This window comes from Mugil cephalus, chromosome 19, assembly GCF_022458985.1.
Source record: "Mugil cephalus isolate CIBA_MC_2020 chromosome 19, CIBA_Mcephalus_1.1, whole genome shotgun sequence".
Classification (NCBI taxonomy): domain Eukaryota; kingdom Metazoa; phylum Chordata; class Actinopteri; order Mugiliformes; family Mugilidae; genus Mugil; species Mugil cephalus.
Genome location: NC_061788.1, coordinates 20,303,541 through 20,326,028, shown reverse-complemented (window position 1 = coordinate 20,326,028; position 22,488 = coordinate 20,303,541). Strand labels below are relative to the sequence as shown.

The following is a 22,488-nucleotide window of genomic DNA, read 5'->3' as shown; positions in this document are numbered from 1 at the left end:
ACACACCTGTTTATTACCCGCTGTGTATTCAATGTGAAGAGCAGATTGCGAAAAACAACATGTGGCAGACATTACATACAAAGGTAGCTCCAATATAAGATACTCATCTGAGTAATTTCACTTTGCTGCCCAAGTGGTTACATTGTGTAAAAGACTGGGTGTCCTTATAACCTTTGTAATGTAATACAAGATGTCAAGATGTGTGATCCATGATGTCATTTAAAATAAATAAAGGCTTTCCTTTGCTACCTAATATTTAAATCTCAGTGTTATTATTGAATTTTGCGTAAGCAGGAAGGGGACAGGACATGAATTTGCCCCAATGTTTCTATGATGCAGTGTGAACAGACTGTAAGAAATTTCATGTTATTTGAAGCAGTAGTTCCAGTATTTCAGTCAGGACAGACAGACATAGCCACCCCAAAATTTCACCTTCCACACAGCATTGATATCTTAGACAAACAATCCAATGTGTAAAAAATTCAGACAAGAGAAAGTGTAAGAGGGACTAAGAGGGAAAGGCAACTGTAGGTTATATTTTTAAGTAACTTGAATATACTATTTAGGATTTATACTAAAAGGGAGAGAGAAACAACAGCCATGTACTCATTATCTTCTCAAAGAAGTGTTGTATCTTTGGGCTAATAAATAATTCAACCATGATCCTTTAATTAAAACACTGAATAATTCATTTCGGTTTAATACATTTTCATTCAAACCAAAGTTTGATTCCCAAATTAGATTTATTCTCCTCTGTAAGACCAGATGGACCTGAGCAGAACATCTGACTTTGGGTAGATTTTACAACTGGACAACAGAATATTTATAGAGTTTACAGTTTTATACTTTCTCAAGGAGGAGGTCACACTACGACCAACACCTCTGTTAAAGGGTGCTCACACCTGGCATTAACATGTAGCGGGTACCCGATAACAAGTAGACAGCTCTAAATACGTTCGTTCATTCCTGCCATTAATATGGCGATCCTGAGAACATTGAGTAAGTGTATTCTGTACGAGCTCCTTCAGTGCAGCCCAGACCTCCTCCAAATGTTCCCAGTGATTGGATATGTGTGCGTCCTCAGTGCATTCTGGGTGTGTTCACGCCTGTCCTTAGAGCTGTCCACTTGCGATATTAAGGATAATACCAGTTGTCAACAGGGCTTTAGTTTTTATATCTATCAGCACCAGATCCTTTCAACAAACATTTGGCAGCCTTGTGCTGTCCTGTCCTTCAAGAAAGTTTCCTAAACATAAGACCAAACTAAATCAATTACAGTATCTCAACTCAAACAAAATTAGGCTCAGTGCACTTAGGACGTAACATCCATGATTTAAGAGATTTAAAGAGTGACAATAATTATTTACTTTTCGTGATCATAAAGACTTTGCACTTCTAATGATTAAACGAGTATGGATGGGTATTGGGTTGGAAAGGCTGATTATAGTGCCAGATCCCTGATTTAGTACTGATGTCAAAGAGATGCATACTTTTCTCTAAAGACATTTGTTTGATTTGTTTGACAAGTACTTTCTTAATTTATAAGGAGGGCTTCTATTAATGTGATCAAGAGCCTGATTGCACCATTTCCTATATACTCTTGTAAGCATTACCACAATCTGAATCTGAGTGCAGAATTGCAAAAAGGGGTATTACAAATGTACGCTGAACCTACGCTGCAGATAAAGATGAATACTTAACATTTTGTGACGTTAGCACGAGAATGCAAAGCTTTCAAATGATAAATGATGATAAATAAAAGCATTAAGGTTGGATATCCACAAATTGTATATATTTCAGCTATATTCTTTTAAACTGTGTTAAAATACATTTGTTTCCCAACAATGTATTGCTCAGAAAATGTCAGCATACATTCGTCAGGGACCTTTACATTTGACTGTTGCGGCCTCCCAGACATCTTAAACAGATCAGACGACTAATTTGTTTTCCATCTGTTTAGTGGCTTCTGTTGAGGGCCTTGGCTGTCGTTTCAAATGTATTCTCTGGAGTCGGCGATCAATAACTGCTAACATGAATGAAGATTGACCCTTGATTATTCAATTTGGCCAGACATCCTCCTGGTTTACCCCTCGGATTGTCCAAAGCCTTTTAGCGTTTAGACCCACTTAGCAGAACAGTAAGGCACATCTAAGGAAACACAGAAAGATGAACGTGGTGACTTCTCCAGAAAAGATACAGTTGCATTTATCTATTAACTGTGTCTTATATAGAACGTTATATAGAATGTGTGTAATATATGTATATGTATATGTATATGTATCTATGTGAGTCAAAATTTACTAAAAACATAAAATTAAACTGTCAAATTATCTAAAAGAATTGTCCATCCTTCTTCAGCGCTCTTGGTCTCCAGATGATGAATCTTAAAGATTTTTTGGAATCCCTGACCTTTCTTCCAGCATCACCACCCAAACATTTCCTACAATAGCCCTGTGTAAGGCCCTTATTATATTTACCACTGTCTTAGTTTGGACAGTACAGATGAAGCCGATCAAAGACTGATGGCTTTGATGCTCAAATTGCAGGTGTATTAAATTTTCAAAGAAGCCAATAAAAAAGGCCTATCAATGTCTTGTGCGAACATCCACACAGAAGGACTAGTGACTGAACAGATTGTGTTTACAGTCCTGCAGTAAAAACCTGTGACATTTCCGTCTAAATCAATATGTTCTGCCATTCTGTGTGTGGTTGCTTTAACACAGCAGAGACCCAGCTCACAGTTTCTCCAGCGATCTCCTGAGAGAATTTCTATTTGCTCACAGTCTGGTGATTCTTTGCTGCCAGACAAGAAGTGACGGCTTTTAACATTTCATGGTTTCTTTTCAAAACAGGAGGACTGACCACACAGCGGCAAATGCAAAAGCATCACTGTTAGTCTGACAACTAATTTCTTGCAAGTGTAAAAAAGCAAAACTCAACAGCAAGAAGCAGTAACAAGCAACAAGATGTTCTTTGATGGTATTAGGGATCATCATATTCCAAATGAGCATTTCCTGTCCTCTTGTGAAATAAATAAATGAAACATTTTATGTGCAGGACCCCTAATTCCATTACATGCAGCCACATGAAACCTGATCAAATACAAGAGCCCTGGAATTCAAGCTGGAGAGGCACAATCGTGAATTGTGCTGCATGCTGCTCGCATGACTCTAATAACTGTGGTGTTTTCAGTTTAACCTGGTTACACAACGAACAACTGAGGACTTGTACATGGAATAGTGTTAGGATAGCTGTGTCTGGGAAAAATGTTTGTCCCATTTGTTGATTGTATTGTTTTTCAGTGTACAGACTATAATATGGTGAAATCTTACAGGCCGCAGCAAGAGAGAAACAGGGACTACGCTGAAATGCTGAACTCTCCAATTCAAGTGAAATGTCTTGGTTGAAAAAAACAAACCATTATGTAGGCGTCCACTTGAGGCCATAGGGTGACCTATGCCAATGTTCTCTAACACACATTGGCTGGAAAAATAAGTTTGATGGGACAAAAGAACCAATTGTTAGTTATTGTATTTTCATCCTGCAATGTTTTTATTTTGGGAGATGTCACTTTTCAATAACATTTTAGGGTACCAGAGGAAAGATCATCAATCACCACGAAGGACATCAATTGTTATATTTACGTGCACAATATTTCTTCACCCCAATTGAGATTCCAACTTAACTTTTTACATGGATACTAAATAAAATTGTCTGATGAGAAATGCATAGCCTGATCAAAGGAACTTTCTTGAGATGCTGTGGAGTGTGGAGTGTCCAATCTGCCTGAAATACAACTTTTATGATGATGCTGAATTCATTTAGCAGAAAAAGCCCAAGAGAGAACTTCGTTTTTACTTATGCAACCCATAGTAACTTCAACTTCCTTCATCTTTAACACTGGTTAAAAGACCACTTGCTTTGTTACTCCAAATTTCCAGTCTCTCCTTTCAACTCAGCATATCATTTGATTTTACCACACGCGGGCCAAGGATGCACAGCATTATCCATCCAGAGAGATATAAGGCGCCAGTATTTTCCACCACCCTTTCATGTTTGCTTGAATAGTCCTTGTGATCAACTCCAATACGGCCAGTTGTTCCAACTGAGGAGCTTAGAGGAAATTTTTAATTTAGTCTAATTGGGGTAGCACAGGTTTACATCAACTGCTCCATTTCCATTTCCCCTAGAAATGTACAAAATCTAAATATCGCAATAAAAAAAAAGGTAATGGAAACTCCTACATTTCGAAAAACCTCTCAAACATTACGAAAACATTTTTACACTCTCATGAGGTGGTTTTTCAGACAGATCGATATAAAAGTTTATCGCAAAAGTGCAATGGAAACACTTTTTTCACATTTCACCATCACCGGAGATGAAGCACGGGGTCATGTGACCAGTTCATCTCCCTCAAAGTAAAGCCTCGAATGAGGAGAATTTAAGAGAATTATGGGATATTGCTTAGATGAGACTTCACGAGAGTTACAACTCATTCCCAAAAAAACTGCAGTGGAAATTCAGGAAGTGGTAATGAAGCCTCAACCTTTAAGAGAAAAATAGCATGGGTGTAATTAATTTTGTTCATGGCATCAGTTACAATAATAGGGACCTTAAACTGACACAACTAAATACAGATAATTAGCAGTATTAGCACACAAGAAAGATCTCTTCAGTGACCAACATCTGTACTCTGACACAATTGTCCCTGGTTGCCTATTGAGTTAGTCAGGAAGTCACATGATCAGTCAGCTGACTGGATTTCTGGTCCTGCTGTTTGCCTCCAGGACCTTAGAAAACACACAGCATCCTTATCAGCTCCAGTGTCTGCCCTGATCTCCAGTCCTGAAGCCTGGGCCCTAAAGCAAAGTTATTCACCCCTGCTGCTTGTACTGTTTAGTACATACACTGTAAAAGATCTTTTTATCAACGTTACATAACATATAGCACCTCATCTTGCATTTTCAGAATCACAATCAGAACTGAAAAAAAAAGGTTGTTTATCCCCGAAGGGCAATTAGGAGGGTGAAGAGCAGTACATAAAATAAGAGCAAGAGAATAGAAAACAAAAGAATAAAAATTGCAAAAAAAAAAAAACAAGAAAAAAACAAAAAACAAACAGCATCTTATGTACAATGGCAGACCTGCTGCCAGTAACAGAAAAGAGATGGATTGTGGAAAATAATAAAACAGCAGATATGGTATGACAAATAAATAAATAAAATAAATAAAGTGAGGCGTGGTTAAAAAAGAAAAAAAATTAAAGTGACATTGTGGTTAAAGTGTCAAAGTAGTATTGCACAAGAGGTAGTATTGCACAAGAGGACATGTGATACTGCACTTGAGTGTAACACAGGAGGACTTATGTTATTCTGACCGTCTTATAGTTCTTAGAGTTCAGTAGGAGAATAACATTGGGAACAAAGGATGCTCTGATCCTCTGGGTCTGACAGGCCGGACATCGGAACCTGTGACCAGACGGCAGCAGCTCAAATGCAGGAAACAGAGCATGGGTTGAGTCCTTGAGAATTCAACAAGCCAGGCCGCTAGCCTGCTGCTCGTACACAGTGCTCAGGTGGTGAGCAGGGAGTCCAATAATCTTAGAACACACCTTGACAATGTTATGCAGGCGGTTCCTATCCTGAACAGTTACGCAGTGATACCAGCAGCATATGGAGAATACTGGCCTTAAGCAAGTTACTTCTTTTCCTTTGTAATTTTTTAATTAAATCTGATTTAATAACAATTAACAACATGTCAACTGTGTGAATCAAGCAAAGAATAGTAGTTTTGAGTCGTCAATAACAATCAGTCTATAAACCCAGTAAGTAATGCAGTGTCACCATATTCATCATTAAAACTTAATTGGATTGAGAAACAGCGAACAAGGAGATATTAAGTTACTTTTATGACTCGTTCTAATCCCATTTTAGATCCCAAAGGTCTCATGATTACTGCTGTTAGAGTTCTCATGCCTGCTCTGAGCTACACATACTACATTCAGAAGCATTATGTAGACATAATGAATATTTCTGAGCTATTTTAAGCTATTTATTCTCTTGCTTCATAACAAATTAGTCATGAAAATGAAAAGAAAGTCTACCACAATCCCACAAGGACTCTATGCTTGCGGCAGAGACACAGATCTAATATCTCCACAGGAGCCTTAGCTCTTCATTTCAGCGAAGGTTTCAATTTAAAATCTCTTAAGTATTGTAAAAATAGATTTTTTCCTTATTCAATTAACCTTGATGAAACAGCCTTTAAACACATGAGTATCAAGGGCCAATTATGGCATATTTACGCTCTCTACCCCTTAATTTCCTCTTTACAATCTTTTATGTTGACAAATCATGACACTTACTGAAGATGAAGACAACATACTGTGTATTGTGCATGTGAATAGAAAACACAAGACTGAGCTACTGACGCAAGGAAAGAAGCTGAGGGGCTGAGCATCTTACAAAAACAGAATTCTGACATTGCCAGATACACACACATACCAAGGAAACAAAACAAGCTACAAACAAAATGGACAATAAACAAATGTGGACATACCTAATTGGAACACCCACATAGTCAAAGTTACGACAAAGGGATCTCAGACCAACACAGACGAGGAACATTATGCTTTGGAGAAGCTGACTGTTGTGGAATTTTGTGGAAATTGATATGCATTGTGTCAGGGAACTTTTGTATGGACTAATAAACAAGTATATAAATAACAGACTTTTGAGAATGTCCTGTAAATCAAGGAAGTAAATGCTAACATAGCAAAAAATGTGCGAGGTTTAATATCACAATGACCCAGAGATCCACTTCTACAATAACATTAATACTTCTAAAATTGTGAGTATTAAACAGGTGGACAATTCCACAATGATGCAAAAGTGGAAGGTGTTATCAGTAACGCACTTCAACTGTAGTATAGGAGTAACATCTGTCTATTAACCCTGTTTTCCACAATCCAGATATATAAAACTACTGGTGAAAAGGCTTATAAAACAATTTAGTGACCATCACTATGGATTTTAAGCAAACAGATCCACGTCAAAGGCAGTGGAACAGCATGCTTAACTGGATACTTATGGGGTACCACAAGGTTTAGTCCTAGGCCCGAAACGGTTTTATACTGCATACACAGTATGTCAATTATTTGTCTCATCTCATTTACTGTTTGCAATACTGTATACTTCTGTAAGATACGGCCTCTGAATGCAATCAAAGAGGAACTGAAAGTCTAATAGAAATGGTTAAGTACTGAAAAGTTACCACTTACTAATAATATTTATTAATCAACAAGTTAAAATTTTTCCATTTATACTCATATTATATACTGAAATAAACTTGATTTTACTACTAGGAATCAAGTAATAGTATTTTTAACTTTAAATTCAATGATCGTTTTCGGTTTTCAGTTGTTATTTGACACTTTGAAGTTGGATGTTTCAAAAACGTAGCATGGAGGGGATACTGGAGATCATTTAAGCTCTGACCTCTGCCCCAGTAATTGCTAAAGGCCACTAATGTGACCCTGAAGGCAATCCTGGTGAGAGAATAAATACTAAAGATGTGCTACAAAGAGAAGAGACCACAGTGGAAATGTAGTTCCTCAGGTCACACGTTCACTCTATGAGATGTTTTTGTTACAAGAGCCTTCAGAGAAATTATGAACTCCACAAGAATTTCTATTTTTCGAAATCTCCTCTACACTTGCACGATCGCTGTACACAAGCCAGACTCAAATATTTACCTCCTTCATAATAAATCTTGAAAGAGGAAACAAGTCTGATATGTGAGCAGGAGGAAGTAGCATCTACAACCACACACTTGAGGTCACTTCTAGTGAGGCCTGTGGATTACTAAAGTGTCTTCACAGGCTTTGAACAACCATTTCGCCTGTGCAGACAAGCCACTTTTCAGATTAAACAAAGTAAATGGGCTTCGTTTTGTTTTATTCCACCCAGCAGAAGAGGCAAATTTAGATGTCAATGTCGGATGTATTAGTTTTACAATAATCAGCAAATTAATTCATTTGATGAATACAGGTCTGAGCTATGAAAAAGTGAGCTCTAAAGAAACATTGTATTAATCTCTTAAAAGATATAGCAGATCTACATTTTTATAGCAGACCTTCGGGCCTAAACCCAATGCTTCCTACTCTAGCACGGGAATAAATCTTGCTGTTTCAAAAATGCAATCGTTTTTAGACTGCACTGTAATAATTTAGGAAACATTACTGAAATGAGAGTAAATGGTTAACTTGTATTGGGACTGTTTCCATAAGGGGATTAATATATATTTACAGGAGCATGGTGGTGTATGCAGGCCTGACTCAAACGGCAATGTGAAACTCGGCGAAAGAACACGTTGGCCATTTAGAGCTAAAACAATTAGTGAACAACAAAGAGTCAACTGACAGGAAATTTTCAGGCTAAAATGCTAAACAGCACCAAGATGCAACTTCTCATTTAATTTTATTTTATTAGCTGGGATTTAAAAACATATTATTTGAAGATTCCACCTTAAGCATGGAAGCTTGCTAATGTGCTAGGCTACTTAGTAAACTACAGTAACTGCTAGCATGAACATATTAGCTATCTTCACTCATAAATAATAAAACAAAACTCTAAGCTGTCCAGCTGGCTGGCTGTCATTTAAAAATGCAGCTATCACTGTTACTTTTACAGTAATAAAGTTCCCACACGGCTTCCAGTGGATATATTTGTAGCGCTTGACTCATAACTTCAACCCAACAAGACATTTAGAGGCCAGGTCTTACATTTATGACATATTTTTTTACTACAGCAGGAATTTATACCCCATAGGCTGGTCTCTGTGCCACCTATAAATCTGTTTTAAGGGACACACACATTTATATTTATCAGCCATTAGCCATCAGAGAATGTGTCAAAGTCTCAGAGTAGCCAGCTCAAAGTAAGAGTGCAAATCAGTCTTCTCTTTTCAGGCAAAGCTTCGTTAAGTTTCAAGATTCTCTTTGCTGAGTGTTAAGAGTGTTCTCACATCATTCACCTGAATTGGCCTCATTTATTATCTCGCTGCTGCTGTACAAATGAGTATAGTCAACTTTAGAGAAAGGTAAATTGCTTAACTCAACAATGTTACACAATATTACCCTAAGAGGACCTATATCGTCTGAAAAGAAAATGCCTGAAACCATATATTCAACTAAACACTGAAAACGTTCCATCTAGGTTTTTACAAAAATTACAAATAACAGACAATCGGAAGCAAAAATGGCCTCATTTTGTCTTAGTCACAACACTTACAACGATTAAAGGCAGCCCTCAATGAAACAGCAGCTGGGAGCAGTGTACTTTCCTTCAGAACATCAGCACTATCATGAGACTGAGAACGTGAGAAAATTCATGACTGCTCAGAGCCCAGATAATGAGCTGTCTGGATGATGCAGCTGAGTGCAACAACACGCTAACAGTTATCAACTTGTAGAAAAAAAAAAAACAAGGGTGTGATCCAATTCACCAGACTCACTTATCACATTATCCTGTAAAAACTGCCTTCTTTTTGATACTTTGCTCTTCCTATCCACACACAAAGCCTTCCCCATCTGCCTAAGTTCACCCTGCAGTCTGTCACATGCTTACAAAAGTCAGCAAACCATTCAAAAATGTACTTTGCAATCCAGACAAACAAACATCCTGCTGAGAGTCACAGAGTTTCTTACCTCTCAGTGGATCCTCAGCTGATTTAATGGTGTGAGATCCTGAGGGAGCTACAAGTCATCCAGAGCAGCTGACCAGCAGCCCTGCATTTACACCGACCAACTGACTGACTGACTGACTGACTGACTGACTGACTGCCTGGGCGGGAGGCTGGGTAGCTGGGTAGCTGGATGGCTGGGTGGCTGGCTGGGTGAATGACTATCATTCAGCCGGAGGCAGCCAAGCAGAAAGCCACTCCCTTCAGCGAGCAGCTGACTGGCTGACTGGCTGCGGGGATGGACGGATGACTAGTTTAATGTCTGTCCTACTGCTCTTGTTAATAACTTGCTGACTGCCTCTCTGCCTGAAATCTAACCAACCAACTGACAAATGCCCAACAAAAACTCAACAAATTAACTTCTTGACAGATTCTCTGACCAGCTGTGTACTGAATAAAAGAATAAATAATTAGCTGTTTGACTAACCAACTAATTTTGTATATGAAAACGACACAGCAGCCATTTACCTGATCTACTGATTAAATGAGCGACTAACAACCATCAAACTAACAAACAAACAAAAGACCAATTTACTGACAGATCACATGAGTTCAAGGAATCACAGACTGAATACTTAACTTATCAAATACCAATTATGACTGACCAGGTAACTGAACAAAAATCACCAAACAAATTACGGTTTCACCTAAACCAGTCCATTTCTATCTAATAAGTACATTTCTTTAACGTGTTGTTTTGCTGACTGGCTAACTGGTTAACTGCTCGACTAGCCAGTTACCTACTGGGGGTCAGATGCAGAGTCGATGTTTCCCTCTTTCTTTTTCTGCTACTTTCTGTTGCCTGTCTGTCTCTCACTACGTTTCTTTGTGTAACGAGAGGGTGGGGCCAAGCTACAGTAAGCTGGCCCTGGACACACACACACACACACACACTCTTATCAGATAGTAAGTGCAGAGCAGAGCAGCCAGCAGGGCACGCTGGTGGAGGAAATTACGAGTGTACGTGTGTGTGTGTGTGTGTGTGTGTGTGTGTGTGTGTGTGTGTGTGTGTGTGTGTGTGTGTGTGTGTGTGTGTTTAGCAGTAGCAAAAGAGGAAGTCGGTAAGAAATGATGCAGGACAGGCCCAGGTAGGTTCTGGAATGGAGGAAATGCATTCTTCACATGATCTAATCCAAACTCTGAAGAAAAAAACTAAATGTCACACCTGTTGTAAAGCATACAGCAACTCCTGAATAGCCTGGCAATAAACTTCAACCAAAATTGTTTGCTGTGTGCTCATGCAGTGTTTCTTCCTCTGCAGTCCTGTCTTCTAAACTCTGTTGAGTTTAACAAGAGGCCGTCATCACAGAGGAATTTCGGCAACCTTTGCAAACTGGAAAAGTTCTTGTACTTGTGTTTGTTTAAAACACGGAAATATTGACATATTGTCATTGACACAATATTGACTGCAAAAAAAGTTTGCAGAGTGTGAAACAGGGACAGTATTCACACCCCATCTACCTTAAATAAAATAGTCTTATTTTGACAACTGTGTCATTCTGAACAGCAATTAGAGAATATGAGTTGTGGAAAGAAAAGCACAAAAATCCTTGTACAAAAATCTGTTCCTCATTGGCTCCACCTGCTCATATTTGCCACGGCCAACCAGAATATCAATGCTTTCATGACAGTTCTACCCAGCTACAATCTGTTGCGTCTGCTGCAGGCAGAAACAATATTTCAGAGCTCAACTTGTGTTAGCACTCTGCTCTGAGACATATTGTAGCAGCGGCGTCTTCATCTGGCCGACAGCCATCGCAGCTTTAGAGACTTCAATCACCCAAAGTGAAGATAACAGAAGGAGACACCGGAGAAGCAGAAGGAGGGAGAGTAAGAGACATTTGATATAGCTCAGCTCTTCACCTTCTTTTCCTCTTCCCACTCACACACAGCAAGTCGCTTTGGTTTTCTTTATAAAGTCATTCACTGTGTCCTTCATGTGTACCTACATACAGTGGGGGAAATAAGTATTTGATCCCCTGCTGAATTTGTAAGTTTGCCCACTTCCATAGAAATGATCAGACTCTGGTTTTTATGGTTGTTTACTGGTTATGGGTATAGACAGAATATCAGTCGAAAATGCATAAAAAACACACAATCTAAAAGTTATAAATTGTTATGTATTTTTATTAAGGGAAATAAGTATTTGATCCCCAAGCACAACACAAGTCAGTACTTTGTAGAGAAACCTTTGTTGGCAAGCACAGCGATGAGACGTTTCTTGTAGTTGGTCACCAGGTTTGCACACAGCGCAGGAGGGATTTTGGCCCATTCATCTTTACAGACAGTCTCTAAATCCTTCAAGTTTCTTGGCTGCCTCTTGGAAACTCGGAGCTTCAGCTCCCTCCACAGGTTTTCGATCGGGTTAAGGTCTGGAGACTGACTAGGCCACTCCATGACCTTAATATGCTTCTTCTTGAGCCACTCCTTTGTTGTCCTGGCAGTATGTTTTGGGTCATTGTCATGTTGGAAAACCCACCCACGAGGCATCTTCAGTGTTCTTGCTGAGGAAAGAAGGTTTTTGTCCAAGATGTTACAGTACATGGCTGCATTCATTGGCCCCATAATGCGGTGAAGTTGCCCTGTACCCTTTGCTGAAAAACAGCCCCAAAACATGATGTTTCCACCTCCATGCTTAACCGTGGGTATGGTGTTCTTTGGGTCATACTCACGTTTTTTCATCCTCCAAACACGGCGGGTCGAGTTAATGCCAAATAGCTCAACTTTGGTTTCGTCAGACCACAGCACTTTCTCCCAAGCCTTCTCTGAGTCATTTAGATGTTCACTGGCAAACTTAAGGCGGGCCTGTACATGTGCCTTCTTGAGCAGGGGGACCTTGCAGGCACTGCAAGAGTTCAATCCATAACGGCGCAGTGTGTTGCCAACTGTTTTCTTGGTGACGGAGGTCCCAACTGCTTCCAGATCATTAACAAGCTCCTGCCGTGTTGTTTTAGGCTGCTCCCTCACCTTTCTCATCATCATCCTCACTCCAGACCGAGGACAGTTGATGGTCCTTTTATGGGTCTTCTACTTGCGAATAATGGCACCAATAGTTGTCACCTTCTCACCAAGCCTTTTGCTGATGGTTTTGTAACCTATACCAGCCTTGTGCAGGTCTACAATCTTGTCCCTGACATCTTTTGACAGCTCTTTGGTCTTGCCCATGGTGCTGTAGAAGTTGGAATGTAAGAAACTGATTCTTAGAGCAGGTGTGCTTTATATACATGACGAGTTAAGATCAGGAGTATTGGTAATTAGTTGACTGAGCACAGCTGTGTGCCACATGCGCACCAGCCAATCTGTAGGAGCCTGAATTCTAAGTGAATTGTTGGGGATCAAATACTTATTTCCCTTAATAAAATACATAACAATTTATAACTTTTAGATTGTGTGTTTTTTATGCATTTTCGATTGATATTCTGTCTATACCCATAACCAGTAAACAACCATAAAAACCAGAGTCTGATAATTTCTATGGAAGTGGGCAAACTTACAAATTCAGCAGGGGATCAAATACTTATTTCCCCCACTGTATATGGAAAACTAAAATTCTACAATCTGGTGTGGGGCTGCAAGTGACCTTAAGAAAATGCTATAGAATCTGCATAAGTAAAACTGAACTGAATTGTAAGTGTGCATTGTACTGTTTGTTACCTTTTGCCTATGCTAGCCCCCTGCTATCAGGTATGCCGAGACTAGTCCAAAAAAGGCCAAACCCGATTATTAAAAGTGTGCCAAAACTAAACTTTCTACCACAGTATCACAACCACTCTCAACACAGGCCATTTTAGGAATTTCCAGTCAGAAAACGACAGCACTGAAAGCATTTCCACTATTACAGCGAGTTATAGTCAGATTCTTGAGACAGGAACTCAACAGAGACTCTCTAGATGCTAAAGGCTAGCATGAAAGCAGTGTATTTGCAAGTTGTAAGCTTTAAAAGTGAAGCCAAAGTCAGTAGAGCTCCCCCTTGTGTCTGGTTGCAGTATAGGTCATAAGGTCCACCATGTTAGCGGATGGAACTTGGGAAAAACACTAAAACGTCTTTTTTTTTTCTCCAAGGAATATTTCTGCCATTTTAGGCAGTTAATATAACGTTGCATGTTTTAGTGTCAATTTTTCTGAGAAGTCTCATTTTAGTTATAAACAAGGGATGTGACATCATGATGACTGACAGTTGCTGTGGGAGTAGGAAAAAATAAAAGAATTAAGCATAGTATAAAATCCAAAGTTTCCTTGTAACTAGTGGAGTTAGAGCAAAGCCCAGTATTAATCGAACGCTGTCTAGAAGAAGTTTAGGTGGGTCATTGATAACATCCATGGAAGCCATATTTTGTGCAGTCTATGAGTTAACCTATGCAACTAAACTACATGCTACAGATATCCAGTGGCATTAGGCACAAAGAGGATCCATGCAAACATTTGCAGATAAATAATAGGGCTACATTTGAATCAGCACAATTGTATAGTGTTTACTGCAAGACATAGGAGGCATTAGACATTAATCATATCATGGATCAGTGCAGCCTAAAGTACAGCCTGACCATTTGATTGTTGTTGTCTCTGTTCTCCTATCATTTTGCCCTAAAGGCAGGTCCAGACTACTAGTAACCTTCAGCAATAAAAGAGAAAAACATGCTTTATTAAATTAAAATAATGTCAAGCTCATATGCATTTTTTGTATGATATAAGTATGAAGATTATGACAGGAGAGATGTGGTTTACATAAACAGCTTCACTGTGTGTCCAGACTGTGCAGAATCACGCAGCTCATGTTGGTGACCTTTGGGCAAAGCTAAAGGCCACGTTACAGCGACAGTTACCACGACAAAACTAAATATCGCTGTCTCTGCAAGGAAACACCGACAGCAAGAGACATTATTGTGTTGCACCACATCTTTGTTCATTTAACATGATAGCTGGACTTACACCTGTTATAGGCCAGAGACTAGAATTTTGTGGTCTCTATTTTCACTACTTACACTCCTCTAATGGTCTTTATACTATCTGTCAGTGGTTACATTCACACCACAGACTATAATGCTCGGTTATGAATTGCTGTTCACTTCTGATAACATAATAAGAAATGTGGTGCAGACACAGTAATGTCTGCTACCGTCATCCATTGGTACGTTCACATTAACACTTGTATTGCACTAGTATTCCAAATAACAACCAGCCAACACTTTGTAAACCTTGAGAACACACAAACCCCCAAGAGAAAAGTCCATATTCTGGCATATTCTGAAGGAGAAACACAAACATTAAGACTTGAATATCAACACTAAGTCCTACAAATAATTTAGTAGGAATATTGTATATACATTGTATATACTTTTTCAGAATGAGGGCAAAAACTGCATATTAGGTACACGTTCTTTAAACATACAGGGTCAATATAGACAGTGGGACAGGTCCCGGAAGCAGCCACATGCTGATGTCCTGACTTCATTAGAGGGAGTGTTTGAACTGAGACTGAGAAAAAATGCCTCTGCGTCCAATTGGATAGTCCTACAACCAATCTGAGTCACTTTGTTGCAAAACAAACTAAGTCACTGCTACTCTTCCATCCATCACTGTGTAAAACCCACCCATTTGCAACAAAAGAATTGTGAGTTGAGAAGTTTGTCTTGCTTCCAGGCTAGACACAACCTCCTGTATGTTTCACTGGTAACCTGGAATGGATTGGATCAGGACCATTTCCCAGCTTTCTCCACACGTATGGCTTTCTATCACTTTGGTAACACTCTTCCTGTATAGTAAACAAGAAGAGGACCACATACCCAGTTACCTCCATGACGTCTGATTAAATTCCATTCACAGTACCAGAAAGCTTCAGATACACCAAGGGCAGTAAGTGGAGCTTGCGCTGAGGTCCCACATTATGCCAGATTAAAATAATAACTGACTGGAACTCTCTTTAAAACAAAACAAGGTTTTTTTACTGGTAAATCAACCGCTAGTTTGCAGATAAACTTTTCCACATTTCACCCTGACATGAGTGTTGTGACCATAAAGATCGACTGTGGCTTTAAAAGGCGCATATCCATATATAGTTCAGCCTTTAATTCTGCTTCACATGATTTGTTTAATCAGAAACTGTACTGAGGGCAGGTCAAGACATGAAGGCCACTGGACCAAGCAATGAAGCCACTGAGACAGTACATTTCCTCTTAAGCAAAAGTCCTTACAGATATCTTATGCATTTACAAGTAGGGTTTTTGGTGCCAAATTTGATGGCAACACCAAAAGTCTATCTGCAGACATGGTGGGGAATTTTTTGCAATCCCTCAACCTCCTTCTACTAGTAAGATAGCTAGGTCAAAAGCACAATGTTAAGGCTTTGACATGAGGCAACATGCTCCGAGCCAAATGCAGCAATTCCAACAACTCCCAGTGAACCAGAGAGCAGCTCTTAAAAATGAATTGCTAATGTACGGGATGGGTCTCAGTGGTATAGAACAAAGACACACAGCTGTCACAGAAATGGAAATTAGTTCACAATGAGAATTAAAGCAAACACACTCAAACAGCTAGCAACCATTGTACAACACTAATTGCTGCTATCAATTTTGCCAACCGGTGCGTCTTTCTCTGTGAGTTAAGTCCTTCCATAAAAGCCTAACACAAATCTCTGGAGTGTGTCCCAAAATCTGCAGGAGAAATCCTCTGGTCTACATCTGCCCAAATTAAATGAACCTTAGCTGTTTCCATCAGATGTGCAGCAAAGATGGAATGGAACGGAACGCCAAGGCCAGAAAACAGAGCGGACTTGCTACAGATATGTCTGCGGCCACTGAACACATTTTTTCAAAACTGATTTTGGACACATTTGTGGAAATGGTATACATAAGCTGTAAGCTGTGGCTGGATGTTTCCCTTTTCAGAAGTTGACTGACAACTCAGAGATGCTGTTGCTAGGAGACATAAGGTCAATGAATAAGGCATGTCATGGCCTGCAAACACTTATACAAGACTGTCTTTTTACCCTGTTTACCCCGGTTGCATGTGTATGTGTGTGAATGTGTTGTAACAGCATTCAGGAGGAACCACCATTCTGTTATCTCTGCACTGCCCTCAGACGAAGGAAACTGGCTAGCCTTGCTTGTTAACGTAGTGAATCTGGTTGTATTAAATTTCTTCTATATTTTAACAACACCTGTTGAAAATAAGAGGCCGTTGAGAACTGAGTTGTATAGGAGACGTGAGGATTAGGGGATTATTAATCCTGTTTTTTACCACTTGTCTTGTTTCTTGTATTTTTAATTTCTTTTTTTTTAGTTTTTTGTTATTTTTATATTATTTACTGTGACATGTTTGATGTAAGTCTGTGTATATTTGAGTTTGCTTGTGATACACAAAAAAATCTACAGTCTGCATTTTGTTTAAGAAGTAAGATTTCCTGATGTATGTAGAACACTTGTCAGCTCTGCTTGAGGCTGGCCTTTCTGTGCTAAACTGCTATTAACACACCAAACAATCTGACTGAATTATCAGGTATCCTATTTTTTTTTTTTGGTCAGGTTCAGCAATTGTCGGCAACCTCAGAGTGACTTCACACAATTTTGCATGATGTAACTGTGATAACATTTTGAAACACAGTAAATCAAAAACTATTAAATGATCTGTGTTTACCTGCAACATGACGCAAACAAGGATATGCAAACAAAGAGACACCAGTGAAATCCGGAAGGATAAAATGATTTTGAGTGTTTATTGGTGTTGGAATAACTGAAGGAATACTGCCACAATCATACATAATTTGAGTTCACTGTTTACTGTAGGATAAACTTAGCTGAAGTTAATCATGCTAATCTAAGTGTTGACTTTACCTTGAGGAAACTCACATATTTCCATGTAAAAACATTATGCTTGGGTTTGGCTGCTTTAAATGAAATTCTTGTGATTGGATCACAAAAACACATGCCTTAAACAGCACTGCAAGCTATTTAGAAATAGGATGAGGGTTTAATGGGAATGTTTTTGCAGTTGTAGCAGTTATTTACCAGTTATCTATTATTACACAATTTTTACTTACATCTTTATTGGCATCAGTAATGATGATGCAGACTGGAAGTGTGGGGAGTTGTATGATTTGGAACAAATCTGGAGCTAGGAATCAAACTAAGGACGCTGTAACTTTGTGGTGTGCACATTAAAAGTGAGGCCATGAAGCCCATCTTTAATGGTTATTTTTGTAGTGTGCAAGGTTGGCTAGCCTCCCCAACACATATTTGAATGATCAAATGACTTAACCCTCTCAGAGTTTAAGATAAGAGATCAAAACTGTTAAGGGTGGAGGGAAGAGAGGGTCAGAGTAAAACCAACTATGTTGCTGAACAGATAACTAGAGAATAAACATGAGATAAGAACAGAAAAGATGAGAAGATAATTTCATTTTAGTGCATGTTTAAAATTACGGAGTTCTCCTCGATTGAACTGTAATCATCTGCAGGGCCAGCCAGTCTTTTCTGAGCTGAGGGACGAAAACAATGAGTCAGTCATGCTGCTCCTATTACAGCCTTGTTAAAAAACACTGCTGGAATGTCCACTCCTTTTTAAAGCAGTTTACTCGGAGACAGACAATTAGCAGAACAAAACAACAGGTCATTCTTATAGGAGGAGCAAATCTGGGTAAAGCTCACTGGTCAAAACCTAAGTTTGCTTTGGCTATAATGCATAGGAGAGACAACGTTTAATATTTTATCATCTTAGTATAGCATGTTAGCTTGGTAATTATCTCCAGTCACAAACTAGAACCTTTGATGATTCGCAGGAAAAAATATATTAGAGTCCACCTTGAAAGATCAGTGAATATGTGTATCAACGTTCACCCAATAGTTGTAGAGATATTTATTTTTGTTATGGACCTACGTGGTAGACACATTTACTAAATTAACATACTGTGAAACCATGTAGTCTATGGGATACTAATAAAATACATGTCAGTGATTAAAAATGACACCATTAGCCAGCAGAACATTACTGCATTGCAATCAATTTTAACAAATGATCAAGTGTCAAGAACAGTTTAAATAGAACAGAAAGCACTGAATAGGAGTAGGATGACTGAATTTGGTAATGGTGGAGTGTAAATCTGGTGAAGTTAATATGTAAACAAAAACTGGGATCAGTATCGGTATATTCTCCTGAGGGAGTGGCTTGGTTGTAGGGATGACTTTCATTTGAAGGAGACAAACAACAGAACAACAACAGAAGTAATCTGTCTGCATGAGACCAACATCCTGAGTCTGAACACAGCAGCCTCTCACAAACTGAGAAGATAGCTATTATTTGTTCATATACACAGTGGTAAAATGTGACCAAGTGGGAGCACTCAAATTGTTGTTTCGTGCCAGCACAAGTCAGACCATTGTAGCTCGGCTGCTCATCATTGCGTCATAATGTCGCTTGTCACAGGTGACAGATATGACGAGTGTAATTGGCATGTCCTGTCTCTTTTAGATCATCTCTGCAGTTTATGAAGGAAAGCATTGGTTTTATAGTCAGTGAAAATAATGGAGGCAGCAGAAGGTGAAATTGCAGGTTCCTTGCACTGCCCAAACTGTCAGATATAGGTGGTGCCATTAGCCACTTTGCAACCAGAGTCTGTGCAGTGGTCCCAGGCAAATCACCTACTCCTGAACGTGGACAAAACCAAGGAGCTGGTCACTGACATCAAGAGGAAGAGGACACCAGTGGAGCCCATCACCATCCAGGGCCTGGAGATGGAAGTAGTGGAAGGCTACAAGTACCTGGGAGTCCACATGAACAACAGCCTGGACTGGAGGGACAGCAGTGATGCTGTGTACAAGAAGGGCCTGAGTATATTGTACTTTCTCAGGAAGCTCAGGTCCTTCAATGTGTGCAGTTCTACCAGTCTGTTGTTGTGAGTGCCCTGTTCTTTGCTGTGGTTTGTTGGGCTAGTAGTACCAGCAAAAAAGACATCAGTAGGATCAACAAATTGATCCGGAAGGCTGGACATGTGATTGGTAGAGAGTGGGAGACGTTTGTCTGAGTGAGGGATAGGAGGACACTGGATAAACTGCTCTCCATTATGGACAATCCGTCCCATCCACTACACCAAACACTAGAGGGACAGAGGAGCTCATTCTCCAGCAGACTGATTCTGCTGCAATAGTCAAACGCTACAGAACTTCTTTTATTCCTTACTCTTTCCAGATCATCTTTTTGTAAGAATTAAGCTACTATGACCAATTAATTTCCCTTTTGGATCATTAAAGTGTGTCTAAGTCTAAGTTAAAGAGGATATTTTCCTGCCACCATCACCCTAGTGCTTGCTCTTGGGGTTTCAGGCTCTGGGTTTTGTATAACATCTTGAATCAAGTTGTATTGTTACTGACGCAATGTAAATAAAAGAATTTAAGAAATGAACTGAAATAAGTTATATGTTCGTTAAAGAGATCTAATGTTACCCACCTTGTAGTTTGTCCCTTCACGCTTAATACAGAGCTGCACTTACTGAGGAGAGACTGTGTGAAAAGAGTGCTGTTTCACCAAGCTCTTGATAGATGAGAAAAGACAGCAGTAACCACGGTTACTGAATACTACAAGGATGTAAAATTAAATAGACTGACAAAAAAACGACTAGGAATTTGTGTACACCTTCAGTTTAACATCTCTGCCTTTCTTTACAATGATCACTACAATCTCAAAGAATCTCATGTGACTGTCTGCTGCTGAACCCCGAGGCTTTGTAACAGTTTCGTGCCATTTCCGTCTTTGCTGCTGATAGATATGAGTCACTGGCACAGCGATTAGAAGCCCTTGAAAAATATTAAGTGTTGGGGTGTTTTTTTTTTTTCCGGCCTTTTCACAAACAACGGATGCTGTCGTATTCCTCGAGGGGACAATCTCCTTCATTAAGTTACCTTCATTCATCAGTCCAAAGGAGAACGAGTGACCTTTTACTTAGGAAACAAATGCTTACGGACAACCTAAGGAGAGAGAAGAGAGGAAGAAGAGGCTGCCGACAACAGTGCAGTTTAAAAATGTATGAGCCTCAAGCAGAGTGCTTGAGTGTGTGTGGAGCTCTGTGGTGGCAGCATTTACCAGTCGGCGGATGGAGACGGAAGCGTTTAGGATGACATGAGGAGGAGCAAAACAGAAAAGTTAGAGGAGGAGAACGGTGAGGAGGGAAGGGACAAGAGGAGGAAACGGAGGGTACGGATAAGAGGATGTAGCAAGGAGGCTGCAGGGAGTGTCAGGAAGAGGTGAGGGAGCACAGACAGTTGAAGAAAAAAATCAAACAGATTGTAGAGGAGAAAACTTTGAGGAAAATCAAAAAAAGAAAAAAAAGAAAAAGAAAGACAACGTAACAAGGACCAAGTCTAATGCTCTATCACAATACATCAAATGTGCAGCAGGTAAAACGTGGTCCCATTCAATTCAAACCAAGAGCTTCACCAACACAAGTTAGTCAACAACCCAGCAGCACCGAATAAGAGAGCTTCACAGGTGGTTTCCTAAACCACTGTACACTGAGCCAGGCTCAGACAAACTCAGACACTACACGCCGCAACTGTGAATTACAGCTACTGTTTTGACTGCGCCTGCACTTGAACGTCTGGTTTTTTCATCTGGTTTGTCAGCTGAGGACATGAGGTCTGAATATGAATATCACTTTTATAGTTTTTTTAAAACTATAAACTTTAAGTGACATTTGCCCAACTCATGATAAAAAATCATTAGCATGCTGTTTCACACACTAATATAAACCTGGTAAGTTGCTGTTGAGAGAGAGGGGAGAAAAGCAATGATTTCACTGAGTTCAATATAAAACCCAGAAGGTTTCATACACTATGTAAAATGGTGAGGATTGTCCTTCTTTGAATAAATATCAGTGTGGATGTAAAGCTAGATCCAAAATGCGTTTTAAAAACCTTCACAGACATGTAAAGCTAGAAACTGCAGTGACTCCCAGTGGAATCAGCTCTGCACGGCCTCAGCCATAAATAATGAATTCCTCCTCCAAACCGTCCAGGGAGGAAAACGAGCCTTACAGCATTTCTTAGACTTGTGATTCCTAACATGAGGTGAAGGAACAGGAAAAGACATTTTCGAGTATTCTAAGTACTTCTTTTAATTTTGTCATTATGGGTTGTTGAGTGGACATTTTTGAGCGAACTCAGAAATTTCAGACTTCTGATATCAGAGCGTTCACCCTACGGGTTAAATGAGAGGAGAAACAATAAGTTTGGTATACTGTCACTTACTTTTGCTGAACTAAAACCAAACTAAACTAAAATAGGTGGAGCAGCTATTTATTTTTTTATTTGGAAGCAGTGATATCTGAGTTTGACAGATTCAGTGCTCATTTTTTCCCAAGCTGTCTTGAATGTAGCATCAGCTGCAGCTGGATCCCAACCAAGTAACACCCACCCCCACCCTACTTCTGACTGGCTAATGATGTTAGTTTGGTTGAGAGGGATGACGCAGCGTTACTCTCATTCCAGCGCTAGGTGAACTCAATTAACTGCTCGAATCACAGTCAAAAACCACATACCAGAGATCCAGCACCGTGCTGAAATACTTAAGACCTCTGTTCAGACTTTCAAAAGCAGCAGTGGATGATTCCAAACTGAGAGTCATAGTCCCCTCCAGTTCCTAAATGACTGAACAAATCCATCTTTTACAGGGCAGCACAGAACAAAGGCTTGTCCCAGCAACATTGTTCAATTGCACATTAAATGAGGCACGCTGCATGGCTGGAAGCCTTGTAAAGCA

At 39.5% G+C, this 22,488-nt stretch overlaps 1 protein-coding gene across 3 annotated transcripts in view; it reads right to left on the bottom strand.

The window, feature by feature from the left end:
* The window catches only part of rab27b (RAB27B, member RAS oncogene family), a 57,617-nt gene that overhangs the window by 17,465 nt on the left and 17,664 nt on the right, over nucleotides 1–22,488 (bottom strand). Inside the window, exon 1 of one of the 3 annotated variants that reach the window (XM_047570703.1) lies at nucleotides 9,707–10,434. The exons of 1 other annotated variant lie outside the window; for it this stretch is intronic. The gene's annotated coding sequence lies outside the window, so the exon portion shown is untranslated. Of the gene's footprint in view, nucleotides 1–9,290; nucleotides 9,382–9,706; nucleotides 10,435–22,488 lie in introns of those variants that run through there. One more of the 3 variants, XM_047570704.1, reaches the window with a different exon arrangement.